The sequence below is a fragment of the Macaca mulatta genome, chromosome X (genome assembly GCF_049350105.2).
Source record: "Macaca mulatta isolate MMU2019108-1 chromosome X, T2T-MMU8v2.0, whole genome shotgun sequence".
NCBI lineage: Eukaryota > Metazoa > Chordata > Mammalia > Primates > Cercopithecidae > Macaca > Macaca mulatta.
In genome coordinates, this window is record NC_133426.1 from 54,436,757 (window position 1) to 54,462,687 (window position 25,931).

The 25,931-nt window shown below is 40.4% G+C and overlaps 1 protein-coding gene across 3 annotated transcripts in view; it reads left to right on the top strand.

The window, feature by feature from the left end:
- GNL3L (G protein nucleolar 3 like) overlaps nucleotides 1-25,931 on the top strand; it is a 148,038-nt gene that overhangs the window by 65,989 nt on the left and 56,118 nt on the right. Inside the window, exons 18-19 of one of the 3 annotated variants that reach the window (XR_013412967.1) lie at nucleotides 7,337-7,476; nucleotides 9,564-10,881. The exons of the other annotated variants lie outside the window; for them this stretch is intronic. The gene's annotated coding sequence lies outside the window, so the exon portion shown is untranslated. Of the gene's footprint in view, nucleotides 1-7,336; nucleotides 7,477-9,563; nucleotides 10,882-25,931 lie in introns of those variants that run through there. 3 annotated transcript variants of the gene reach the window in all.

Below are 25,931 nucleotides of genomic sequence, written 5' to 3' on the forward strand. Positions count from 1 at the left end.
GATCTCCTGACCTTGTGATCCGCCCGTCTCCGCCTCCCAAAGTGCTGGGATTACAGGCTTGAGCCACCGCGCCCGGCCCTGACTGTGTATTTTCAAATAGCCTGTTCTCAAACTTACGAATTATTTTTTCTGCTTGATCAATTCTGCTATGACTGTGATGCATTCTTCAATATGCCATTTGGATTTTTCAACTAGAATTTCCGCTTAATTTTTAAAATTATGTCAATCTCTTTGTTAAATTTATCTAATAGAATTCTGAATTCCTTTTCTGTGTTGTATTGAGTTTGAGTTTCCTCAAAAGAGCTGTTTCAAATTCTCTTATCCGAAGGGTCCCATATCCAGCATTGGTGCCCGGTGCCTTATTTAGTTCATCTGGTAAGCTAAATGATCTAATGAACCCTGGTGATTTATTCAGTTCATTTGGTGAGGTCATGTTTTCCTGGATGGCCTTCATACTTGTATATGTTCATCTGTGTCTGGACATTGAAGAGTTAGGCATTTATTGTAGTCTTCACAGTCTGGGCTTGTTTGTACCCATCTTTCTTGGAAAGGCTTTCCAGATATTTAAAAGAAGTTAGGTGTGATCTAAGTTGTATCTGCTTTAAAAGGCACCCAAGTGCAGTAACGCTGTGTTTCCTGCAAACTCATAAAGGTAGCAGCTTGATGGCCTTGAACAATATTCAGAGGAATTCTCTGGATTAGTAGGCAGAGAGTCTTGTTCTCTTCCCCCTACTTTCTCCTAAACAGACAAAATCTCTCTCTGTTCTGAACCACCTAGAGCTGGGGGAAAAGTGATACAAGCACCCCTGTAGCCACCACCACTGGGACTGTGCTGTGTCAGACTTGAGGCTAGTAGAGTACTGGGTCTCACCCAAGGTTTACTGTAAACACTGTCTGGCTACTGCCAATGTTCGATTAAGGCCCTGGGGGCTCTATAATCAGTAGGTGGCAAAGCCACCCAGGCTTGTGACCTTCTCTTTAGGGTAGTGAGTTACCCCAGGCCCTGGGCAGGTCCATTGTTGCCACTGGGGAGCCAGGGACTAGAGTCAAAAATCTTAGAGGTCTACCTGGTTGACTTCTAAGATTTGAGCTGGCACTCAAACCATGAGACACAGTCCTTCTACAAGACACAGTCCTTCCCACTCTTTTCTCTCCTTTCCAAATACAGAGTAGCCTCATCACATAGCCACTGTCACCATAGGCCCATGGAAAGTACTGCCAGACTACTGCCTATGTTCCCTTATGGCCCAAGGTCTCTTAAGTCAGTTTGTGGTAAATGCTTCCTGGCCTGGGACTCACCCTGCCCTCCCCTCTGGCAAAGGGCAGGTCCAGAAATGCCATCCAAGAGTCATATCCTGGAATTGAACACCCCAAGAGTCTGCTTGGTACTCTACCTCCCTGCGGTGGAGCTGGTATCTAAGGTGCAAGACAAAGTCCCCTTTACTTTTCCCTCCATTTTTCTCAGGAGGATCCTTGCCCCATAGCCACCACAGCTGGTAATGTGCTGACTCTCAACTGAAGCCAGCAAGTCTCAGAGTCTCACCCAAGGCCACTGACATAGTATCTGGGTATCATTGCTGGTTATTCAGGGCCTAAGGGCTCTTCCGTTAGCAGGTGGTTAATGGTGCCAGGACTGGGTCCTTCAAGGCAGTGGCTTCCTTTCTGGCCCAGAGTGTGTCTAGAATTGTTGTCTGCGAGCTAGGGCCTGGAAAGGGGGCCTCACAACTCTGACTTATGCCCTATCTTGTGTGGCTGATGTGGTTTCCAAGATGCAAAGCAAAGTCCTCCCCACTCTTCTGTCTCCTCTCCTCAAATGGAAGGAAGGCATCTTTTTGGGGGTTGTAAGCTGTGCAGCCTGGGGTGAGGGGAGGGGTGATACCAGCACTCCCTTAGCCACCCAGGCTGGCATCTTAGTAGGTCATGTGCCCCCTGCCCCGTATCCGTGGCCTTGGGCCCAGTTCAGCACTTGGACTTGCCTAGGTGTTGCAGTCCTTGTGGCCTAGACTGCCTTTCAAGTTTATTTGTGGCCCCAGAGCACTTTAGCCCATGGCGGCTAGGCTTACAGGGACTCAGATTCTGACTCCAGGGATCATTGATTCCCCTCTGACTAGGGCTGGTTTAAATGCCACCTCTATGGGTGGGCATCATCTGAGTTTGGTCTGGTTTTGCTTTCTGCTATAATAGAGTAGCATTGAGTTCAATGCTTCACAGTTGCTGCAATCTCCGCTTTCTGCACCCCGCTGCCACTGCTGGGGGGATGGTGGAGGGGTGGTGTTGCTGCTTCAGGACTGGTTTTGCTATCTTTTCAGTTCCTGTTTCAGCGATATGAAATTAAAACCAGGTACTGTAAGTGCTTACCTGATGTTTTGTTCTTATGAAAGTATTTCGTTGTGTGTAGTTAGTTGTTAAATTGGTGTTCTTGTAGGGGGGACAATTGGTGGAGCCTTTTATTCTACCATCTTGCCCCACCCCCTTACTATAATTATTGCTATATTAGGTCATAAGTTCATCACTTAGTTTCTGTTTATTTCCTCTGTTTTCTTTTTGTCTGCCTTCCTCTGTCAACAAATTCTCTTAGTTTTCCTTTATCTGAAAACGATTTTCTCTGAAGAGGAGTATTTAGGAAAGCACAAAGTCAAGAGGAGTGACATAAACAAGGGTCACTTGAGGTATTTGAAGCCTCCGGCACCAATAGCTTCAGCACACATAAAAAAACCCAACTCCTAACCAGACTAACAAATTGTTATGCTAAAGGTATTTTACTTTAGCTTGTATAACTTGATACCATCTATTTGTCTTTTAACAAAAAAAATTAGAAGGCACATCAAAAAGCAAGCAAAAGCAGTCTCAAAGGACCAAGCAAGTATCAGAACCAAGCTCAGATGTGATACAGATATTGGAATTTCAGACAGGACCTTAAAATATCTATGATTAATATATTGAGGGCTATAATGGAAAAATTAGAAAACATGAAATAATAGATTGGTAATATAAGTAGAGACATATAAATTCTTCCAAGGGATGAAAATGAAATGCTAAGAATCTAACAGAAATGAAGAATATTTTAGATAGATAGGCTCATCAGTAAATTTATTATGGCTGGGTTATTGAACTCAGTGAGTTTGAAGAGATGTCAATAGGTAATTCTAATATAAATTGCAAGATGTAAAAGGATTTTAAAAACTCAGAACATTCAATTACTGTAGACTACTTCAAAAAGATGTAGCATGAACATAATTGGAATATGAGGAGAAGAAAGAGAATGGAGCAGAATAAATATTTGATATAACGATGGCTGAGAAATTTCCAAAGTTAATGACAGGCACCAAACCAGAGATCCGTAATTCTCAGAGAATAGCAAGCAGAATAAATACCAAAACTTAACCAAGGATGTGTCATATTCAAACTGAAGGAAACTAAATACAAGGAGGAAATCTCAAACCAGAGGATAATAAAAATCGTTTCTATAGGGAACAAGAATAAAAATTAAAGCAGACTTCTTGTCAGAAATAATGCAGGCAAGAGGAGTATGGAGTGAAATATTTAAAGTACTGAGATTCAAAACTCACCAACCTAAAATTTTATATCCAGTGAAATTATCCTCCCAAAGTGAAGAAGATATACTTTCTCAGAGACAGAGAAGTATAGAAATTTATCGGCCGGGCGCGGTGGCTCAAGCCTGTAATCCCAGCACTTTGGGAGGCCGAGACGGGCGGATCACGAGGTCAGGAGTTCGAGACCATCCTGGCTAACACGGTGAAACCCCGTCTCTACTAAAAAATACAAAAAACTAGCCGGGCGAGGTGGTGGGCGCCTGTAGTCCCGGCTACTCGGGAGGCTGAGGCAGGAGAATGGCGTAAAAACCCGGGAGGCGGAGCTTGCAGTGAGCTGAGATCCGGCCACTGCACTCCACCCTGGGCGACATAGCGAGACTCCGTCTCAAAAAAAAAAAAAAAAAAGAAATTTATCAGCAGCAGACATACCCTTCAAGAAATGTTAAAATATTTTCTTTAGGGAGAATGAAAAGGATATAAATCTGAATCTTGGGTCTACATATACAGGAAATTATCTTATCTATCTATCTATCTATCTATCTATCTATCTATCTATCTATCTATCTATCTATCTGTCTATCTATGAGAAATCTGTGTGTTATAATCATTTTCCCACTATAGCTAAGTTTGGTTTCTCTTTTGCTGCTTTCAAGACTTTGCCTTTGGTTTCAGCAGTTTGACTATGATAAGTTTGGGGTTCTTGTGAATTCTTTAATTTGTAAATGTCTTTGTTTCCAAACTTGGGAAATATATATCCATTATTTCTGAGTCCTTTTTTTTAAAAGCTCTCTCTTCATTCTCTTGTCCTTTCAGGAGTCTGATGACATTAATGTTATATATTATTGTCTCTTGCTATAGTTCTACAGGTTGCTGAGGCTCTCTTCATTTTTCTGAGTCTATTTTCTTTCTGTTTCTCTGATTGGATAATTTCCACTGTTCAATATTTGAGTTCCCTGATTCTTTCCTCTGTTGCCTCCATTTTTTCCGTTGGGACCATTCATTGAATTTTAAAATTTTGGTTAATGTATTTTTCTATTCTAAAATTTCCATTTTCTTCTTCTTCATATCTTCTGTTTATTTGTAGAGGCTTTATATTTCTTTGATGAGACTTTCTATTTTTTCATTTGTTTTAAGCACATTCATAATTGCTTGTTGAAGCAATTTTATGATGGCTAATTTAAAATCTTTCTCAGATAGTTAAAAAAATCTCTGTCATTTTGGTGTTAGCATCTAATGGTTGTCTTTTGCATTCAGTTTGAATTATTTCTGTTGATGAGTAATTTTTTTATTAAAATCTGGACATTTTGGGAATTATGAGACTCTAGATTTTATTCCAATCTGCTTTTTTTTTTTTTTTTTTTTTTGAGGCAGAGTTTTGCCCTTGTTGCCCAGGCTGGAGTGCAATGGTGTGATCTCCGCTCACCGCAACCTCCACATCCCGGGTTCAAGCGATTCTCCTGCCTCAGCCTCTCTAGTAGCTGGGATTACAGGCATGTGCCACCACGCCCAGCTAGTTTTGTATTTTTAGTAGAGACAGGGTTTCTCCATGTTGGTCAGGCTGGTCTCGAACTCCCGACCTCAGGTGATCTGCCCACCTTGGCCTCCCAAAGTGCTTGGATTACAGGCGTGAGCCACTGTGCCCAGCCCCAGTCTGCTTTATCTGGGTTCCTGTGACACTGCTCTGCTGGGTGAAGTGAGTGGGGATGCACTGCTTCATTACTGCCAGGTGTGAGTAGAAGTCTAGGTTCTCCACTTGGCCTTCGTTGACACGGAGGGAACTTCTGTCTACCTACTTATGCTTTCACTTATACCTCTCTAGTGGGAGACGCTGGAGTTCCTTGTTGTTGCTACTCACATGTAAAATGGTACAGCCACTTTAGAAAATAGTCTGGCAGTTCTTCAAAAAGAGGTACCATAAGTCCCAGCAACACCACCACTAGGTATAAGCCCAAGAAAAATAAAAACATATGTCCAGACAATAATTTGTACACCAATGTTCGTAGCAGCATTATTCATTGTAGCTAAAAAGTGAAATAATTTAGTCTGTCAACTGATGAATGGACAAACCAAATGTGGTATATCCATACAATGGAATATTATTCAGCAATAATAGGAAATGATGTATTGATCATGCTACAACATGGATAAACCTTGAAACATTAAGCTAAGTGAAAGAAGGCAGTCACAGAGGACTAAATATTATATGATTCCATTCATATGAAATGCCCAGAAGAGGTAAATATATAGGGACATAAAATAGATTCATAGCTGTCTAGAACTGGGGGGTGAGTTGGGGACATATGAGAAATGACTGCTAATCGGTGTGGAGTTTCTTTTGGGGCTAATGAAAATGCTTTAAAATTGATTGTGATGGTGATTGCACAATCCTGTAAATATACTAAAAGCCATTGATGTGTTTACTTTAAATGGGTGAATTACATGCTATGTGATTTATATTTCAATAAGGGTTTACAAATAAGAAAACCCAGAGAACTTAACACATTGTATTTCCTCAGGTTCCAACATCTCTAGCCAGTATGCTCTTTTCTCTCCACCTTTCAGAGCCTTCTTATCTTTGTTTTATATATAGTATCTAGGGTTTTTAGTGGGATAGAGAAAATTGCATTTAATTCATCTTGTCCTGTTAGCAGAAGTCATTTGTTTTCAAAATTATCTTTTAACTTTTAAAATTAGCTTATTATAAATTTTTTGTTTATTGTCCTATAAACTTTAATGCGTATGTAGATTGGTTAACAGATATATGTTAATCCTGGTTACCACAACCAGGTTACAGAACAGTACGATTAACCCCAAAACTGCTGTGTGCTCTTTCTTTGTAGTCATGCCCTTTCCTCATTTCTAAATTCTGACAACCACTGGTCTGCTTTCTGTTACTATGTAAATGGAATTATAAAAGGAGTAAGTGATTTTTGAGAATAACTTCGTTTATTCAGTATAGTGCCTTTGAGATTCATTGAAGTTGGTTTGTGTATCAATTATTGGTTTTTTCTTCTGGATTAGTATTCCATTATATGGATATACATACCACAGGTTGTCTATACATTCAGTCATTAAAGGATATTGGGTTGTTTCCATTTTTGGTGATTATGAATGGACTTCTTAAAAACATTTGTGTACAGGCTTTTTATGTACATAGTTTTAATTTCTCTAGGGTAAATACTTGGTATGGGATTTCTGGGTCATATGTTAATTATATGTTTAAGTTTATAAGGAACTGCCAAACTATGTTCCAGAGCAGTTCTGCCATTTTGCATATCTGCCAGCAAGGTTTGAGAATTCTGGTTCTCCTGCATCCTCACCAGCACTCGACATTGTTATATTTTAAACTTTTAGGTATTGTCATAGTATATGTCAGTAGTTATTGTACTTTTAGCTTTTATTTCCATAATGGCTAATTATGGTGAATATCTTTTCATGTGCTTATTTGCCACCCTGTAGCCTTTGTGGTCAAGTATCTGCTTGGGTCTTTTGCCCATATTTAAACTGGATTATTTGTTTTCTTATTATTGATTTTTGTGGATTCTGGCTACATGTTTTTTGTTGAATATGTGATTTGCAAATATTATTTCTCACTTGGTAGTTAATCTTTTCCTTCTTTCAGCAGTGAGTTTCTAAAAGCAAAGGTTTTACAATTTGAGGAATTCCAGTTTATCAATTACATCTTATTTAGATTGTGCCTTTGTGTCTAATAACTGTTTGCTTATGCCCATGCCATAAAGATTTTCTTCCATGTCTTCTTTTTTTTTTTTTTGGAAATGGAGTCTCACTCACTCTGTAGCCCAGGCTGGAGTGAAGTAAAGCTATCTTGGCTCACTGCAACTTCCACCTCCTGTGTTCAAGTGATTCTCTTGCCTCAGCCTCTCAAGGAGCTGGGATTATAGGCACATGCCACCATGTCCAGGTAATTTTTTGTTTGTTTGTTTTGTCTTCTTGGTTTGTTTGTTTTCTGAGACGGAGTTTTGCTCTTGTTGTCCAGGCTGGAGTGCAATGGCGTGATTTCAGCTCACTGCAACCTCCATTTCCCAGGTTCAAGCGATTCTCCTGCCTCAGCCTCTCTGGTAGCTGGGATTACAGGCATGCAACACCACGCCCGGCTAATTTTGTATTTTTAGTAGAGATGGGGTTTCACCATGTTGGTCAGGCTGGTATCGAACTCCTGACCTCAGGTGATCCACCTGCCTGGGCCTCCCGAAGTGTTGGGATTACAGGCGTGAGCATTTTTGTATTTTTTGTAAAGTTGAGGTTTCACCATGTTGGCCAGGCTGGTCTTGAACTGTTGACCTTAAGTGACCTGCTGCCTCGGCCTCCCAAAGTGCTGGGATTCCAGGCATGAGCCAGTGCACCCGGCTCATAGATACTCTTTATCAAGTTGAAGAAATCCCCTTCTATTCCTATTTGCTGAGTGCTTTTTTTTTTTTTTTTTAAGATGGAGCCTCGCTCTGTCACCCAGGCTGGAGTGCAGTGGCACGATCTCAGCTCACTGCAACCTCTGCCTCCCCGGTTCAAGCGATTCTCCTGCCTTAGCCTCCCAAGTAGCTGGGATCAAAGGCACCAGCCACCATGCCCGGCTAATTTTTGTACTTTTTAGTATAGACGGGGTTTCATCTCTACTTTGGCCAGGCTGGTCTCGAACTCCTGACCTCAAGTGATCCGCCCTCCTTGGCCTCCCAAAGTGCTGGGATTAAAGGCATGCGCCACCACGCCCAGCCTTGAGTGTGTTTTTTTTTTTTAAGTCATGAATGGGTGTTGAACTTTTTTAGTTGATTTTCTGCATCAATTGATATGATAATTTGTTTTTTTTGATGTAATCTGTTTTGTATGGTGCATTATGTTTTTTATTGAACCAGTTCTACATTCCCAGGACATACCTCATTGCTTGTGAAGTTTTATTCTGTATATATATTACTGAATGTAATTAAGGAGAGATGGGAGAATTGCTGGAACGATGTGTTGATTAAGTAAAAGGGGGTGGGATCAGGTGTTCAAGTAGAAAGGTTGGCCTTAGGAGCAGCAACCTGTAATCCACAGTAATAGGATTGGCACGTGTGTGAGTAGGTGGGCAAATACGGTGGGAGACTGTGGGAGTTTTCTTCTGATAGCTTCTATTTTTGATATGTTAACCATTCTAACCTGAGCGTAGGAAAGGTAGAAGAGGATGCCAAGAGCGCCATATCTAGAAAGGTTTAACACAACGACTGGGGGCTCCACCTTTCTCCAGTGAGCCTTAGTGAACCACTGAATATTCTGGAGTAGAGGAGTGAGATATGAATAAAATTCAGACTTGATTTGGTAGATAGGATGGATAAGAGGGGGAAAGGTGGCAGGTGGACAGTAACCTAGGTTGGGAATGATAGGACCTAAACTAGGCTGCAAATATAGAGACAAGGAGTTTTTATTGGCAGAGCTAGAATTGAATGGAGTTGGCGGCTATATGCCTGAGGTAGCAAAGAGAATACGCTTTATTCATTCATTCATTCACTTATTTATTTACTTTTTCAAGAAATATTAAGGGATTGACAGTGGTGCATTGGGGATTAGGGCCTGAGTGAAAGCTGCAGAGTGGGCTGGCAGCTTGGCAGGCTTTGTGACCCAAGCAAAGAAAATAACAGTGAGTGGTGGCCCTGGAGCATTGGGTACTGACTGAGGGAGGAAGCAAAGCAGGGTGGCAGCCCACTTGGCTCAGGAGATTGATTATATACAAAGGGGTAGAATAAAGAGAAAAATGTTTTGAGGATAATAAAATCCAGGTTTCTCATTATCAGAGAAGGGAGTTAAAAATATGGAAAGGGTCAAAACTAGAATTAATCCTGGTATATAATATAGGAATTGGAAACTGAATTCATGGTTTTCTATATATAGAAATATAGATATAAACTAAATATAAATATGAAGATATGTGTATATACAGAATACATGCATATCTATATCTATAAATGATTTATCTACCTACCTACCTACCTACCTACATATCATCTTTCTGTTTTCTAGCTCTATCTGGAAGGAGTCTGGGAGCAGCAACACCCTAGTAGTAATGAACATCTCTAGTGCCCAGATCTTGACTTCTCAATAACATTCTCCACTAAAAGGAACCAAGGATCATTGGAGAAATGGCTCATTCTAAGGCTAGTGCTGGGAAAAATACAAGATGAGCCTTGTGGTGGACAGACTCACAAACTCTAAAGCACCTCCTCCATGTATTTTTAGTAGAGACAGGGTTTCACCGTGTTAGCCAGGATGGTCTCGATCTCCTGACCTCGTGATCTGCCTGCCTCAGCCTCCCGAAGTGCTGGGACTACAGGCATGAGCCACCGCGCCTGACCTGGGTTTTACTTTTTAGTGGGAGGAAATGAACACTAAATAAATCATTATACTGTACTGCAGGTAAGAAAAAATATTTTAAAAATCATTATATCAAGTCAGTTGGGAATAAGTGCAATGATTAAGAATAAACCAGAGGAAGTGCATAAGAGAGTGACTCCAGGACCTAGCTATGTGATTGGTAGGTGTTCTATTTCAATTAGGCTTGTCAGCAAAGGTCTCTTTGAAAGGTAATGTTTGAGTGGAGACCTAAAGGATAAAGATTCAGTTATGCAAAGGTCTGGGGAAAGAGCACTCCAGGCATAGGAACCAGCAAGTTCAAAGGACCTGAGGTGGGAGTGAGCTTGGCATTTTTAGGAGTCCCCCCTGGGATTATGAAGGTAGTTTAACATTGACTCCAACATTAAAAAAGACAAAACAAAACAAAACAAAACAGAAAAACAGGTGAGAATTTAAAGCTATATAGTATGAACAGCAGAACTCTGAAATTTGACTTCTGGATTCAAATCCAGTTTCTGCTACCAGCTATGTGACTCTGCGATAATGCCTTAACCTTTCTGTTCCTCACTTCCCTCATTTGTAAATGAGAATTAATAATAGCTCCAACCTAAATAGGTTACCTTGAGAATTAAATGGATGAGTGCATGTAAAATGCTTAGCACAGTGTCCAGCGTGCTAACCCAATATATATTAGAAATTATCTTAACTGATTTGGCCTGGACTTATTAACTGCCTGGTTGGTGTGTGTGTGGCAGGATCTCAGGAAACATAGCTTATCTGGTTGTATGTTTCTGAGAGGGGACAGAGGAGCCGAGTCCTGAGAAATATGACGCTGCACAGTAAGGGATGAGGGCTGCTTCCTGCTCATTCCTACCCGCTACCAAAACCAGGTCCTGTGAAAGGGATTCTAGCAGGTATGACCCATTGAATAAAACAGGAAACCATGAATTCCCATTTGCATAAATAAAGACACAGTCAAAATCCCTTATTGAAGCCTAATTCTAATTCTTTTATACTTAACCTAGACCCAAATTCAACTCATGTTTGAACTCTTCTAAATAAAAGCCATTTCTAATCTCTGTCCTGTATACAAATGAAGTCCTGACCCTTTGTCCAACCAAATCCTGACCACTTCTCCAATCCGAGGTCTGCTGCTGCCTCCAAATCTAGCCTAGATCCGAATTTCACTACAAGAGGTCCAAACTTGGCCCCTCTTCGGCCCCCTATCTTTACTTAATCTCTTATTGGCCTTAACTCAGGCCCCATTACAGCTCCAGTCTCAATCTTGGTGCTGTATTGGATAACTGTGCTGATCTTAGAAATATTTCTTATGAGGCACTCGGGTTCCTGCCTTTCATTCCTAACATTTTTTAGGGGAACCTTCGTGTTGGGGTGAATGAAATTATCTTGGGTGATGAGAGATGCTACTTCTATAATTTATTAGGGCCTATTCTTTCACTTATTTATTATTATCCCCTCAATGTGCTATTCCTTTTTGTCTTTGCTTGTGTTCTTCTCTTTAACTGCAATGCCTCCTCTGCTCCTGATCACCTCCCCAAATCCTTTAATGATCAACTCTTGATACTATATCTAATGATACTATACTTCCCTTAGGACATGTTTCTGGGCCAGTGGATTCTATACCAATACCTTTTGGACTTGCACTCACACTTTGTTTTACATCCTGATTTTTGGTGGAAAATTTCTATGTAGGAGGGGCTGATCATTGGCATTCTGGGTGAATTGGTTCTTGAAAGTACATTTGCACAGCACTTTACCAGAAATTGAGAAAACAAATTTTCTAAATCAAATAATTTCAGGTGGGCTTCCATTTTGGGCAGCAGGATAACCTGAATGACCTTCCTGATTTAAACAACTAAAATTTAATAGAATGTAAAAGTTTAAAATGCCCTATTGAACTACCATTGATTAAGAAGCAGATAAATCCTCAAAACAAGGTAGAGTATGGCCGGGCGCGGTGGCTCAAGCCTGTAATCCCAGCGCTTTGGGAGGCTGAGACGGGCGGATCACGAGGTCAGGAGATCGAGACCATCCTGGCTAACATGGTGAAACCCCGTCTCTACTAAAAAATACAAAAAACTATCCGGGCGAGGTGGCGGGGGCCTGTAGTCCCAGCTACTCGGGAGGCTGAGACAGGAGAATGGCGTGAACCCGGGAGGCGGAGCTTGCAGTGAGCTGAGATCCGGCCACTGCACTCCAGCCCCGGGCGACAGAGCGAGACTCCGTCTCAAAACAAACAAAAAAAAAAAACAAAAAAAAAACAAGGTAGAGTATATGCGTACAATGAGATTCTACTGAGAATTAAAGAGGACAAATGATGGAAACACGCTACAACATGGATGAACCTCACAAACCTAGTGCGAAGTGAAAGAAGGCAGGCACAGATGAGTATATACTATTTGATTCCACTTCAATGAACTTCAAGAACAGGTAAAAGTAACCTATGGTGTTAGAAGTCAAGATAGTGTCTACACTTAGGGAGCAGGACTGGGAAGGGGCATGAGGGAAACTTCTGAGAGAAATGTTCCGTCTCTCTCTTTTTTTTAAGAGACTGAGTCTCACCCTGCAGACTGGAATGCAGTGGTGAGATCATAACTCACTGTAACCTCAAACCCCTGGGCTCTAGCAACACCCCCACCTCAGCCTCCCAAGTAGCTGGGACTACAAGTGTGTGCCACTATGCCAGGCCATTCTTTTTTTTGAGGCAGGGTCTCAGTCTGTCAACCAGGATGGAATGTAGTGGTGTGCTCTTGGCTCACTGTAGTCTCTGTCTCCCGGGCTCAAGCGATCCTCCCACTTCAACCTCCTAAGTAGCTGGGACTACAGGTGCATGCCACCACGCCTGGCCAGTTTTTATAGTTTTTGTAGAGATGGGTTTCGCTATGTTGCCCAGGCTGGTCTTGAACTCCTGGCCTCAAGTGATCCTCTCACCTCCGCCTCCCAAAGTGCTGGGATTATAAGCATAAGTCACCATGCCTGACTGTTCTGTATATCTTGTTCTGAGTGATGAAGATTATCTATCTATCTATCTATCTATCTATCTATCTATCTATCTATCTATCTATCTCTCTATCTTAGAGTTTTAAAACTCTATTTATCTATCTTAGTATATTTGCAAATTCATGCAGCTGTTATTTGTGCTTGGAGCCTACCCAGTGTTGGAAATCTAATAGGAGAACCCCTGAGCAGAAAAAAGATGAAATTTCTAAAGACTGTACCTTAGTGTAAGGGTAAAGGAGAAATAAACCCTGCCAAGCAGAAGGGCAGAAAGGAAAATTACTCATTTTGACTTTGTTGCTGAATTGAAAGAAAAAATTTCCCTATTGTAGCAATGGGCACACCTAGGACCCAGATCTTGGATTTTAAGTATTACTTCCGACTAAAAAAGACTCACAATGCCTTGGAGTAATAGCTGATTCCAGGGCTGGACCAGGGAAGTTATAAGGAAATGTCCTCCAGATGATAGGTGCATGTCACAAGGACATAGGAGTCACCTTGAAGGAGTTTGCACTGGCCAGATCTGAAGCAATTTGATCATCATAATAAATAACAATGTTAACAGATTATAACCATTGAATAAAATAGGGATCTATGAGTCTGTTCCAATAAATAAATAAATAAATGCAAGGCACATGTAGCTGGTGGCTACCTTATTGGATAGCACAGCTCTAGAGAATCTGTCACATATTTACATGAGGAATCATGTACAAAAATGCCTATTGTGACATCGTTTGTAATAGCAGAAAATTAGAAGCAATATAAAAGTACATCAGAAGTAGAATGAATGAATAAATAAAATTGTGGTTTGTTTAGACAATGAAGCACATACAGCAGTGAAATGAATAATTTATTGTTACATGGGCCAGCATGGATGAAGCTCAGAAACATAATGTTAACTGAAAAAGCAAGTCCTAAAAGAAAACATAAAATAATCTTTTATATAAAATTCAAAAACAGGCAAAAGATATTATATAAGGATACAAACATAGCTAACAAATTAAATAGAAACAAGAAACTACAAAATTTAGGGTAGTGGTTGTTTTTGTATAGAGGGAGTGCTGTGTGTATTGGGAAGGGCTTCTAAGGTAATAAAATATTGAGTACCTGGGTAGTCATGTATTTCTTTTTTCTTTTTTTTTTGCCTGATACTATCCACATGGAGATACATGTCATTATTTTTTAACTGCATTTATATATGACACTTTAAGTTTTTAAATTAAATTTTTTTTTTTTTTTTGAGACGGAGTCTTGCTCTGTCGCCCAGGCTGGAGTGCAGTGGCCGGATCTCAGCTCACTGCAAGCTCCACCTCCTGGGTCTACGCCATTCTCCTGCCTTAGCCTCCCGAGTAGCTGGGACTACAGGCGCCTGCCACCTCGCCCGGCTAGTTTTTTGTATTTTTTTGGTAGAGATGGGGTTTCACCATGTTAGCCAGGCTGGTCTCGATCTCCTGACCTCGTGATCTGCCCGTCTCGGCCTCCCAAAGTGCTAGGATTACAGGCTTGAGCCACCGCGCCCGGCCCTAAAATTTTTTATTGAGATGAAATTCACATAACCATAAACTAACAATTTTATTTATTATTTTTTATTTTTCTGTAAGTTATTGTATTTGGTTACATGAGTAAGTTCTTTAGTGGTGATTTGTGAGATTCTGGTGCACCCTTCACCCAAGTAGTATACTCTGCAACATATTTGTAGTCTTTTATCCCTTGCCCCCCCCCCCACTCTTTCCCCCAAGTCCCCAAACTCCATTGTATCATTCTTATGCCTTTGCATCCTCACAGCTTATCTCCCACATATCAGTGAGAACATATGATACTTGGTTTTCCATTCCTGAGTTACTTCACTTAGAATAATAGTTTCCAGTCTCATCCAGGTCACTGCAAATACTGTTAATTCATTCCTTTTTATGGCTGCATAGTATTCCATCCTATACACATATACCACAATTTCTTTATCCACTCGTTTATTGATGGGTATTTGGGTTGGTTCCATGATTTTGCAATTGTGGATTTTGCTGCTATAAACGTGTGTGCAAGTATCTTTTGAATAATGACTTCTGTTCCTCTGGGTAGATACCCAGTAGTGGGATTGCTGGATCAAATGGTAGTTCTGCTTTTAGTTCTTTAAGGAATCTCCACACTGTTTTTCATAGTGGCTGTACTAGTTTACATTCCCACCAGCAGTGTAGAAGTGTTCCCTGTTCACTGCATCCACACCAATATCTACTGTTTTTTGATATTTTGATTATGGCCATTCTTGCAGGAGTAAGGCAGTATCTCATTGTGGTTTTGATTTGCATTTCCCTGATCATTAGTGATGTTGAGCATTTTTTTCATGTATTTCTTGGCCATTTGTGTATCTTCTTTTGAGAATTGTCTACTCATGTCCTTAGCCCATGTTTTGGTGGGATTATTTGTTTTTTTCTTACTGATTTGAGTTTTGTAGATTCTGGATATTAGTCCTTTGTCAGATGTATACATTGTATAAATTTTCTCCCACTCTGTGAGTTGTCTGTTTACTCTGCTGAGTTTTCCTTTTGCCTTGCAAAGCTCTTTAGTTAAATTAGGTCCCAATTATTCATCTCTGTTTGTATTGCATTTGCTTTTGGATTCTTGGTCATGAAATCCTTGCCTAAGTCAATGTCTAGAAGGGTTTTTCCAATGTTATCTTCTAGAATTTTTATAGTTTCAGGTCTTAGGTTTAAGTCCTTCTTGAGTTGATTTTATATAAGGTGAGAGATGAGGATCCAGTTTCATTCTCCTACATGTGGCTAGCCAATTATCCCAGCATGATTTGTTGAATAGGCTGTCCTTTACCTGCTTTATGTTTTTGTTTGCTTTGTTGAAGATCAGTTGGCTATAAGTATTTGGGTTTATTTCTGGTTCTCTATTCTGTTCCATTCGTCTGTGTGCCTATTTTTATACCAGTACCACACTGTTTTGTTGACTATGGCCTTATAGTATAGTTTAAAATCAGGTAGTGCGATGCCTCCACAATTGTTCTTTTTGCCTAGTCTTGCTTTGGCTATGTGGGCTCTTTTTTGTTTCCATATCAATTTTAGCATTGTTTTTTTCTAATTCTGTGTGGAACGATGGTGGTATTTTGATGGGATTATGTTGAATTTGTAGATTGCTTTTGGCAATATGGTCATTTTCACAATATTGATTCTACCCATCCATGAGCATGGGATGTGTTTCCATTTGTTTGTGTCATCTGTGATTTCTTTCAGCAGTGTTTTGTAGTTTTCCTTGTAGAGATCTTTCACATCCTTGGTTAGGTATATTCCTAAGTATTTTATTTTATTTCTGCAGCTATTGCAAAAGGGGTTAAGTTCTTGATTTGATTCTCTGCTTGGTTGCTGTTGGTATATAGCAGAGCTATTGATTTGTGTACATTAATTTTGTATCTAGAAACTTGGCTGAATTTTTTTTATCAGTTCTAGGAGCTTTCTGGAGGAGTCCTTAGGATTTTCAAGGTAAACAATCATATTGTCAGCAAACAGTGACAGTTTGACTTCCTTTTTAGCAATTTGGATGCCTTTTATTTCTTTTTCTTGCCTGACTGCTCTGGCTAGGACTTCCAGCACTATCTTGAAGAGGAGTGGTGACAGTGGGTGTCCTTGTCTTTTTCCAGTTCTCAGAGGGAATGCTTTCAACTTTTCCCCATTCAGTATTATGTTGGCTGTGGGTTTGTCATAGACGGCTTTTATTACACTAAGGTATGTCCCTTGTATGCCGATTTTGCTGAGAGTTTTAATCAAAGTGATGCTGGATTTTGTTGAATGCTTTTTTCTGCATCTATTGAGGTGATCATGTGATTTTTGTTTTTAATTCTGTTTATGTGGTGTATCACATTTATTGACTTGCATATGTTAAACCACCTCTGCATCCCTGGTATGAAACCCACTTGATCATGCTGGATTATCTTTTTGATATGTTGTTGGATTCTGTTAGCTAGTAGTTTGTTAAGGATTTTAGCAACCATGTTCATCAAGGATATTGATCTGTAATTTTCTTTTTTGGTTATATCCTTTCCTGGTTTTGGTATTAGGGTGATGCTGGCTTCACAGAATGAATTAGGGAGAGTTCCTTCTTTCTCTATCTTGTGGAATAGTGTCAAAAGGATTGGTACCCCTTCTTTGAATGTCTGGTAGAATTCTGCTGTGAATCTGTCTGGTCTTGAACTTTTTTTTTTGTTGGTAATTTTTAAATTACCATTTCAACCTCGCTGCTTGTTATTGGTCTGTTCAGGGTATCTAATTTTTCCTGATTTAAGCTAGGAGGGTTATATTTTTCCAGGAATTTATCCACCTCTTCTAGGTTTTCTACTTTATTTGCATAAAGATGTTCATAGTACCCTTGAATGATCTTTTGTATTTCAGTGGTGTCAGTTGTAATAACTCCTATTTGGTTTCTTAGTGAGGTTATTTGGGTTTTCTCTCTTCTTTTCCTGATTAATCTTGCTAATGATCTATCAATTTTATTTATCTTTTCAAATAACCAGATTTTTGTTTTACTTACCTTTTGTATTTTTGTTTGTTTGTTTGTTTCAATTTCATTTAGTTCTGCTCCGATCTTGGTAATTTCCTTTCTTCTCTTGGGTTTGGGTTTGGCTTATTCTTGTTTCTCTAGTTCCTTGAGATGTGAACTTAGAATGTCAGTTTGTGCTCTTTCAGTCTTTTTGATGTAGGCACTTAGGGCTATGAACTTTCCTCTTAGCACTGCCTTTACTGTATCCCCGAGGTTTTGATAGGTTGTGTCATTATTCTCTCAGTTCAAAGAATTTTTAAATTTGCATCTTGATTTCATTTTTGACCCAATGCTCATTCAGGAGCAGATTATTTAATTTTTATTTATTTGCATGGTTCTGAAGGTTCCTTTTGGAGTTGGTTTCCAGTTTCATTCCACTGTGGTCTGAGAGAGTGCTTGATACAATTCTGAAGGTTCCTTTTGGAGTTGATTTCCAGTCTTATTCCACTATGGCCTGAGAGAGTGCTTGATATAATTTCAATTTTCTTAAATTTATTGAGGCTCATTTTATGGCCTATCATATGGTCTATCTTGGAGAAAGTTCCATGTGCTGTTGAATAGAATGTGTATTCTGTGGTTGTTGGATGAAATGTTCTGTATATATTTGTTAAGTCAATTTGTTCCAAGGTGTAGTTTAAATCCATTGTTTCTTTGTTTACTTTTCTGTCTTGATGACCTGTCTAGTGCTGTCAGTGGAGTACTGAAGTCCCCCATTATTATTGTGTTGCTGTCTATCTCATTTCTTAGGTCTATTAGTGATTGTTTTATAAATTTGGGAGCTCCAGTGTTAGGTGCATATATGTTTAGGATTGTGAAATTTTCCTGTTGGACAAGGCTGTTACCATTATATAATGTCCCTCTTTGTCTCTTCTGGCTGCTGTTGCTTTAAAATTTGTTTTATCTGATATAAGAATAGCTACCCCTGCTTGCTTTTGGTGTCCATTTGCATGAAATGCCTTTTTCCACCTCTTTACTTTTATGTTAGTCCTTCTGTGTTAGGTGGGTCTCCTGAAGGCAGCAGATGGTTGGTGAGTTCTTACCCATTCTGCATCTTTTAAGTGGAGAATTTAGGCCATTTACATTCAATGTTAGTATTGAAATGTGAGGTACTGTTACTTTCATCATGCTTTTTGTTGCCCATGTACTTTGATTTTTTTGTTTTTTGTTTTTGCTTTTTAACATGTAGTTTTGTTTTATAGGTCCTGTGTTATTTATGCTTTAAAGAGGTTCTGTTTTGATGTGTTTCCAGGATTTGTTTCAAGATTTAGAGCTCTTTTTAGCAATGCCTGTAGTGGTGGCTTGGTAATGGTGAATTCTCTCAGCATTTGTTTGTCTGAAAATTACTGTATCTTTCCTTCATATATGATACTTAGTTTTGCTGGATACAAAATTCTTGACTGATAATTGTTTTGTTTGAGGAGGCTGAAGATTGGGCCCCAATCCCTTCTGGATTGTAGGGTTTCTGCTCTGCTGTTAATCTGGTAAGTTTTCCATTATAGGTTACCTGGTGCTTTTGTCTTGCAGCTCTTAAAATTCCTTCTTTCGTCTTAACTTTGGATAACCTTATGACAATGTGCCTAGGTGAAGATCTTTTTGCGATGAATTTTCCAGGTATTCTTTGTGCTTCTTGTATTTGGATGTCTAAGTCTCTAGCAAGGCTGGGGAAGTTTTTCTTGATTATTCCATTGAATATGTTTTCCAAGCTTTTACAGTTCTCTCCTTTCTCAGGAACACCGATTATTCTTAAATGTGTTTGTTTAACATAATCCCAGACTTCTTGGAGACTTTGTCCATAATATTCTTTTTTCTTTGTCTTTGTTGGATCAGGTTAGTTCGAAGACCTTGTCTTCGAGCTCTGAATTTCTTTCTTCTACTTGTCCAATTCTACTGCTGAGACTTTCCCAGAGCATTTTGCATTTCTAAAATTGTGTCCAAAGTTTCCTGAATTTTTGACTGTTTTGTGTTTAAGCTATCTATTTTCTTGAATATTTCTTTCTTCAATTCTTGTATCATTTTTTTGGATTTCCTTGCATTGGGCTTCGTCTTTCTCTGGTCCCTCCCTGATTAGCTTAATAACTAACCTCCTGAATTCTTTTTCAGATAAATCAGGGACGACTTCTTGGTTTGGATCCATTGCTGGTGAACTAGTGTGATTTTTTGGGGGGTGTTGAAGCGCCTTGTTGTGTCATATTACCAGGGTTGGTTTTCTGGTTCCTTCTCATTTGGGTAGGCTCTGTCAGAGGGAAGGTCTAGGGCTGAAGGGATGTTGCCTTGATGTAGTAGTCTCCCCCTTTTCCTATGGATGTGGCTTCCTGTGAGTCGAAATGCAGTGATTGTTGTCTGTCTTCTGGGTCTAGCTACCCAGCGAGTCTACCTGGCTCCCGGATGGTACTGGGGGTTGTCCGCAGAGTCATATCATGTGAACCTGAACCATCTGTGGGTCTCTCAGCTGTGTATACCAGCGCCTGTTCCTGTGGAGGTGGAGGGGGGAAGGGTGGGGGGTGTGCAATAGACTCTGTGAGGGTTCTTAGCTTTGTTGGTTTAATGCTTTTTTTTTTTGTGCTGGTTGACCTCCTGTCAGGAGGTGGTGGTTTCCAGAAAGCATCAGCTGTAGGAATATAGAAAGGGACAGGTGGTGGGCGGGGCCCTAAAACTCCCAAGATTATATGACCTTTGTCTACCACTACCAGTTTGGATAGGGAAGGACCATCAGGTAGGGATGGGGCTAGGTGTGTCTGAGCTCAGACTCTCCTTGGGTGGGTCTTGTTGTGGGTCTGTGGGGGATGCTGTGGGGGATGGGGGTGAGATTCCCAGGTCACTGGAGTTGTATACCTAGGAGAATTATGGCTGCCTCTGCTGAGTCATGCAGGTTGTCAGGGAAGTGAGGGAAGGCCGGCAGTCACAGCTCTCACCAAACTCCCATGCAAACGAAGGGCCTGTCTCATTCCCACCGTGCCCCTACAACAACCCCAAGTCTGTTTCCAGGCGGAGGACATGACAGGCTTGAAAACTTGCCCTGGGCTACTCACCTTCCGGCTGTGGGGCTTGGTTCTTCCCTTGCTTGTGGAGTCTGCACATCGGATTTGTGCCCTCCCCTGAGTTCTGATCAGGAGGCTTCTTGCCCGTTCAAATTGTTACAAAGTTCGTCTAGAGATTTCCTTCTCCCTGTGGAGCTTTACCACCTGCTTCTCTGGTCACCCTCCCGATGGATCCCTGTGGTGCCAGGCAGGAATAGCCTGTGAGGGGATGCAGCCAACTCCCCGGGCCTTTTTGCTGCTGCTTCTACCCCTATATTTCACTCGGCTCTCTAAATTGACTCAGCTCCAGGTAAAGTCAGAAACTTGTCCTTCAAAGAGACCTTCAGCTTCTTCAGTGGGAGTGTGTGTTTGGGAGGGGAGGGTCTCCCTTTCCCACTTCTGCAGTTGGGGCACTCACAGTATTTGTGGTATCTCCTGGGTCCTGCAGGTGCAGTCTGCTTCCTTCAGAGGGTCTGTGGGTCCTCTTGGGATTGCTGGTTTGTTCTTGCAGTTGATCTGGAACTGAAATTTACAACGCGAGCTTCCACAAGCTGCTCTGTCCAGAGCTGCAATCTAATCCTGCCTTCCGTCCGCCATCATTGCCAAACACCTGAAACTAGTTTAAAGTGTCCTCTTCAGTGGCATTACTGTGCAACTACTGCATCTATCCAGTTTTACGACATTCTCATCACCCCAAACGAAAACCCTATTTCCATCAAGAAATCGATTCCCATTCCCCACTTCCCCAGCATCTGGAAACTACCAATCTACATTCTTATTCTATGCATTTATCTGTTCTGAATACCTCATATTAAATAGAATCATTAAATATGTGACCTTTTGTGTCTAGCTTCTTTCACCTAGCATAATGATTTTGTGGCTCATCCATGTTGTAGCATGTATCAATTTTTCATTCCGTTTCACGGCTGAATAATATTTCATTGTAAGTATATACCACAATTTGTTTCTCCATCTGTTGATGGACATTTGGGCTGTTTCCACTTTTTGGCTATTGTGAATAGTGTTGCTATGAACATACAGGTACATGTATTTGAGTACTAGTTTTCATTTCTTTTGGGTAAATACGTAGGAGTGGAATTGCTGGGTCATATGGCAACTCCATGTTTAACTTTTAGAGTAACTGTCAAACTGTTTTTCACACCACCTTATATGTATACTTTACAATAAAAAATATTTTTAAAAGCCCAATAAAAGGCTGGAGATGTTAATGGAGTTAACTGGAGACAGTCTTCCCCTTTATCTCTACTAATTATTTCCACCTCTGCTTTTCATCTAGTCTGTGCATTTTCTTTACCTTCGAAAACAGATGAAGGGAATTTTCCCAGAAGCCAGTACTCTGTTGCCCAGGCTGCAGTGCAGTGGCACGATCTTAGCTCACTGCAATCTCTGCCTCCCGGGTTCAAGCGATTCTCCTGCCTCAGCCTCCCGAGTAACTGGGATTGCAGGCACCCACTACCACGCCCAGAAGCCAGTACTTCTGAATCCCAGGAGAAGGCTGTGTCAACAGCTTTTCTGAAACCTGGGAAATATAACTGAAAAAGTAAAATATTTCCAGTAAGCATTTGTTATGTGCCAGGCAGTCTTTTAGCTGTTTCACAGATGTTATCACTTCGAAACTTCTCAACTCTCCTGTGATTTTAATATTATCATGGCTTCAGTTTGTCTCTCTTGTGGTATCTAGCACAGGGCTGGAGGAACTCATTGAATGATATGGCTGGGTAGGCAAGAGGTGGTGAATAAGAGGTTCAGTGTCCTCTGGGCACAGTGAGAAGGCCTGGCAAGGGCAGTGCCCGCCAATGGCGCCACAAGCAGGCTACAGAAAGGGTTCTCCTTCAAACTGATATTCTTTAAATATTTGTTCAGCGTTTATTTGGCAGGAGAAAGGAAAAACCGATTTTTTTAAAAAATAAAAATTGCATACCTTTCTGGATGTTCAAAATAAGGAGCATATTATATGCACCAAACTTAGCGTAATATTTTAACTTATTTGGAATTGCCTTTCATTTCACGGTTTTTCCATTGCTTGTAATTGGAGTGCGTTAGTCACTCACACTAAGGGGAAAAGTAACTAACTGCCCATGGATAGAGACAGGAAGTCTTGTTTAAATATATTTGAAAAGTCTTTCAGCAAAATTATTTCTACTTTTAAGTAGTTTTTGTTCCCACTTTAGTTTTTTTTCCCTTGAACCTAGCAACTCCTTAACAGGCACATTAGAATATTTTTATTTTGATAATAAACTAGATGACTTGTTGTAGACAGCCTTACACTTTATATTATTAAGTTTTAGGCTTTGAGAGTAAGGCTACTGCTGACCCTGGCTCCTTCTCCCCACGTCATCTGGATAGTGTTAGCCTCAGGGCCTGGTAGGTATGAGTGTGCACAATTGCAAAAATATTCCATAAATAGTATGAGCTTGTAAGTGGTTTGTTACTATTACGTTTATTTCCATGTCAGTTAACTTCAGTAGAGAGGATGGGACCAATTTTTGCTTCACCAGTTAGTTGAGAAGTTTCTTATAGAAATCTGAGTTAATTATTGATAATTAATATTATCAATTATCAATTATTGATAATTAATTGATATTGTTTCCTTTTGTGTAGTGGGAAGCAACTGGCTAACTGGTCCACTACTTAAACTGGCTTGTTATTTGTGTGGGAAAAGGAAAAGGTCATTCTTAACCAAGAAGGAGGCTGTTCTTGAGATTTCAAGTCCATGTGCCAAGAATCTGGGGAAAGAAAACTTCTGCACTTGTGCCTGGATCCCATCCTCTTCTGTTTCTTTAGCTACTTCACCAATTATCCCTTTCTTTTCAGAAGTTTCAACCTACCTTCTATTAGCATTGGAAGATGTTCAATATTTTTCCATTGGAAAAAGGAAACCCACATCCCTTTGGCTACTTCCCCATAACCCTTCTCCTTTACACAAAACAATTTCTTGAATGAGTTGTCCACACTTGTGCTTCCTCACCTTTTACCCACTCATCAACCCACTGTGATTTGACTTTTCCCTCTGCCCCTCCACTATAATTGCATCTACCACATCAACCATGTATCTCTTACTTGTTAAATTCAGTGGCTTTTAATTGTGTTTTTTCTTTCCTTAATTTGTCACCACATTTATCTCTGTTGACGATTTCCCCCCCTAGAAATTTACTCTGGCTTTCAGAAACTTCTCTGGTTGCTGGGGTGTGAATGTGTACTCCCTTCTCCCAAATTCATATGTTGAAACCTAACCTCCAAGGTGGTGGAATTAAGAGGTAGAGCCTTTGGGAGGTGATGAAATCTTGAGGAGACCTCATAAATGGGATTAGTACCTTTATGAAAGAGGCCTGAGGGATATTGTTTGCCCCTTCCACTGTGTGAGAACACAGCTAGAAATCACCATCTATGGGGAATGAGCCCTCACCAGACACTGAAATTGCCAGCACTTGGATCTTGGACTTCTACACCTTCGGAGCTGTAAGAAATATATTTCTGTTATTTACAAGCTATCCAGTTTATGGTGTTTTGTTGTAGCAGCCCAAACAGACTAAGACACTGATTCTCCCCCTATTCCAATGGGTCTCTTTCAGTCTTCTTCACGGGCCTTTCTCAGTCTCTTTTATATATTCTTTTCCTTCCTATTCTCTAAATTTGAGTACTTTAAAAAAAATTTAGCTCTCAGTTAAAAAAAAATCTCATTTATTTCCCTGGCTTTCCCATGCTGGAGAGGTCACATATAGGAACTGGCTTCAGTTATCATCTGTATGCTGATGGCTCCTAGATCTCTACCTCTTGCTCATTCCTCCCTCTTGAGCTCTAGACATTTATATTTGAAGACCTCCTGATTATCTGCCCCTGGCAGTCTTGCAAGTATCTGAAACTCAACATGTATTAAACTCTACTTATCATCTTCATCCCCCTAGTCCTTCTAAACCTGCTCCTCCTCCTGGCTTTCCCAAGTCAGCAAATAACCCCTCTGTCTGCTCAGTTATCCAAACAGAAACTTGAGCGTCAGCCTAGAGTCAGCCCTTTCCTTTGAAGTCTTATTCTGTCTTTTCAACAGATTCATGTTCTAGGGGATATGGTGATCTTGCCTCTTGTCATTTTCCCTACAGTAAGATTGGTCTTCTTGGAGTCTAGTTCTGATCACATGACTTCTGTGCTCAAAAATAAGCACTAGATCACAATAGAAAAATGGATAAAGATTCCCAGAAGAAAAATGGATAAAGATTCCCAGAAGAAACACAAACGAACTGGGCTGAGCATGGTGGCTCATGCCTGTAACCCCAGTGCTTTGAGAGGCTGAGGCAGGAGGAGTTGGAGCCCAGGAGTTGGAGACCAGGCTGGGCAACATAGTGAGACACCATCTCTACAAAAAAATTTAAAAAAATTGCCAACCATGGTGGCATACACCTGTCATCCCATGTACTTGGGAGGCTGAGGCAGGAGGATCCCTTGAGCCCAGGAGTTCAAGTCCGTAGTGAGCTATGATTGTGCCGTTGCACTCCAGGCTGGGTGGCAGAGTGAGACCCTGTTAAAAAACCCACAAATGGCCAATAAGTATCTAAGAAGGGGCTCAATCTCACTTATAATTACAATAAAAATTAAAGTACCATGATACCAGTTTTCACTTCCCAGATTTGCTAAAACCTAGGGTTAATGAGGGGAAATGGACACCCATACGCAGATGGTGAGAGTGTAAACTGGCAGAACCTTTTGGAGGCGATTTGGCAGCATGTATCAAAATTTTAAGCATGTATACCCTTTGATGCACTTTTAGATTTTATTCTACAGTAACACACAAGTATATATATATACACAAAGACATTTATTACATTATTGTTCACAATAAGGAATTGGAAACAATCTAAATATCAACAATGAAATTATTAAATAAGTAATGGTATATACAGTATATACATAAAAATTACTAAGCTGTCTCTAAAAAGAATCAAATATCTGTTTAATACAACATGGAAAGATGATGACAATTTATTAAGCAAAAAGAAAGTTTCACAGCAGTGTGTTAATCTCATTTCTGTAAAAATTATTTTTTGTATATACATAAAAACTTTTGGAAATATAGGTACAAACATTAACTGTGGGAGTCGGAGTTACAGAAGTAGGGAGGAAAGGGGCTTATACATTCTGTTCTACACAATTCTTCTTTTTTATTTTTTTTAAAAGGTCTCACTATATTGCTCAGGCTGGTCTTGAACTCCTGGGCTCAAGCAATCCTCTTGCCTCGGCCTTCCAAAATGCTGGGATTGCGGGTGTGAGCCACTGTGCCCAGCCTGTTTTACACGCTTCTATACCCTCGATTGAGGATGTTTTGTTTCCCGAGGTAGAAATATTTTATGGGGATGGGGTTAGGCGGGAAACAGGTCTAGGGATGTGGATGTTACCTGGTGCCAATTATAATCTGGGAAGTCCACAGAAAGACTGAGGCAACCATTAGCATTGCTAG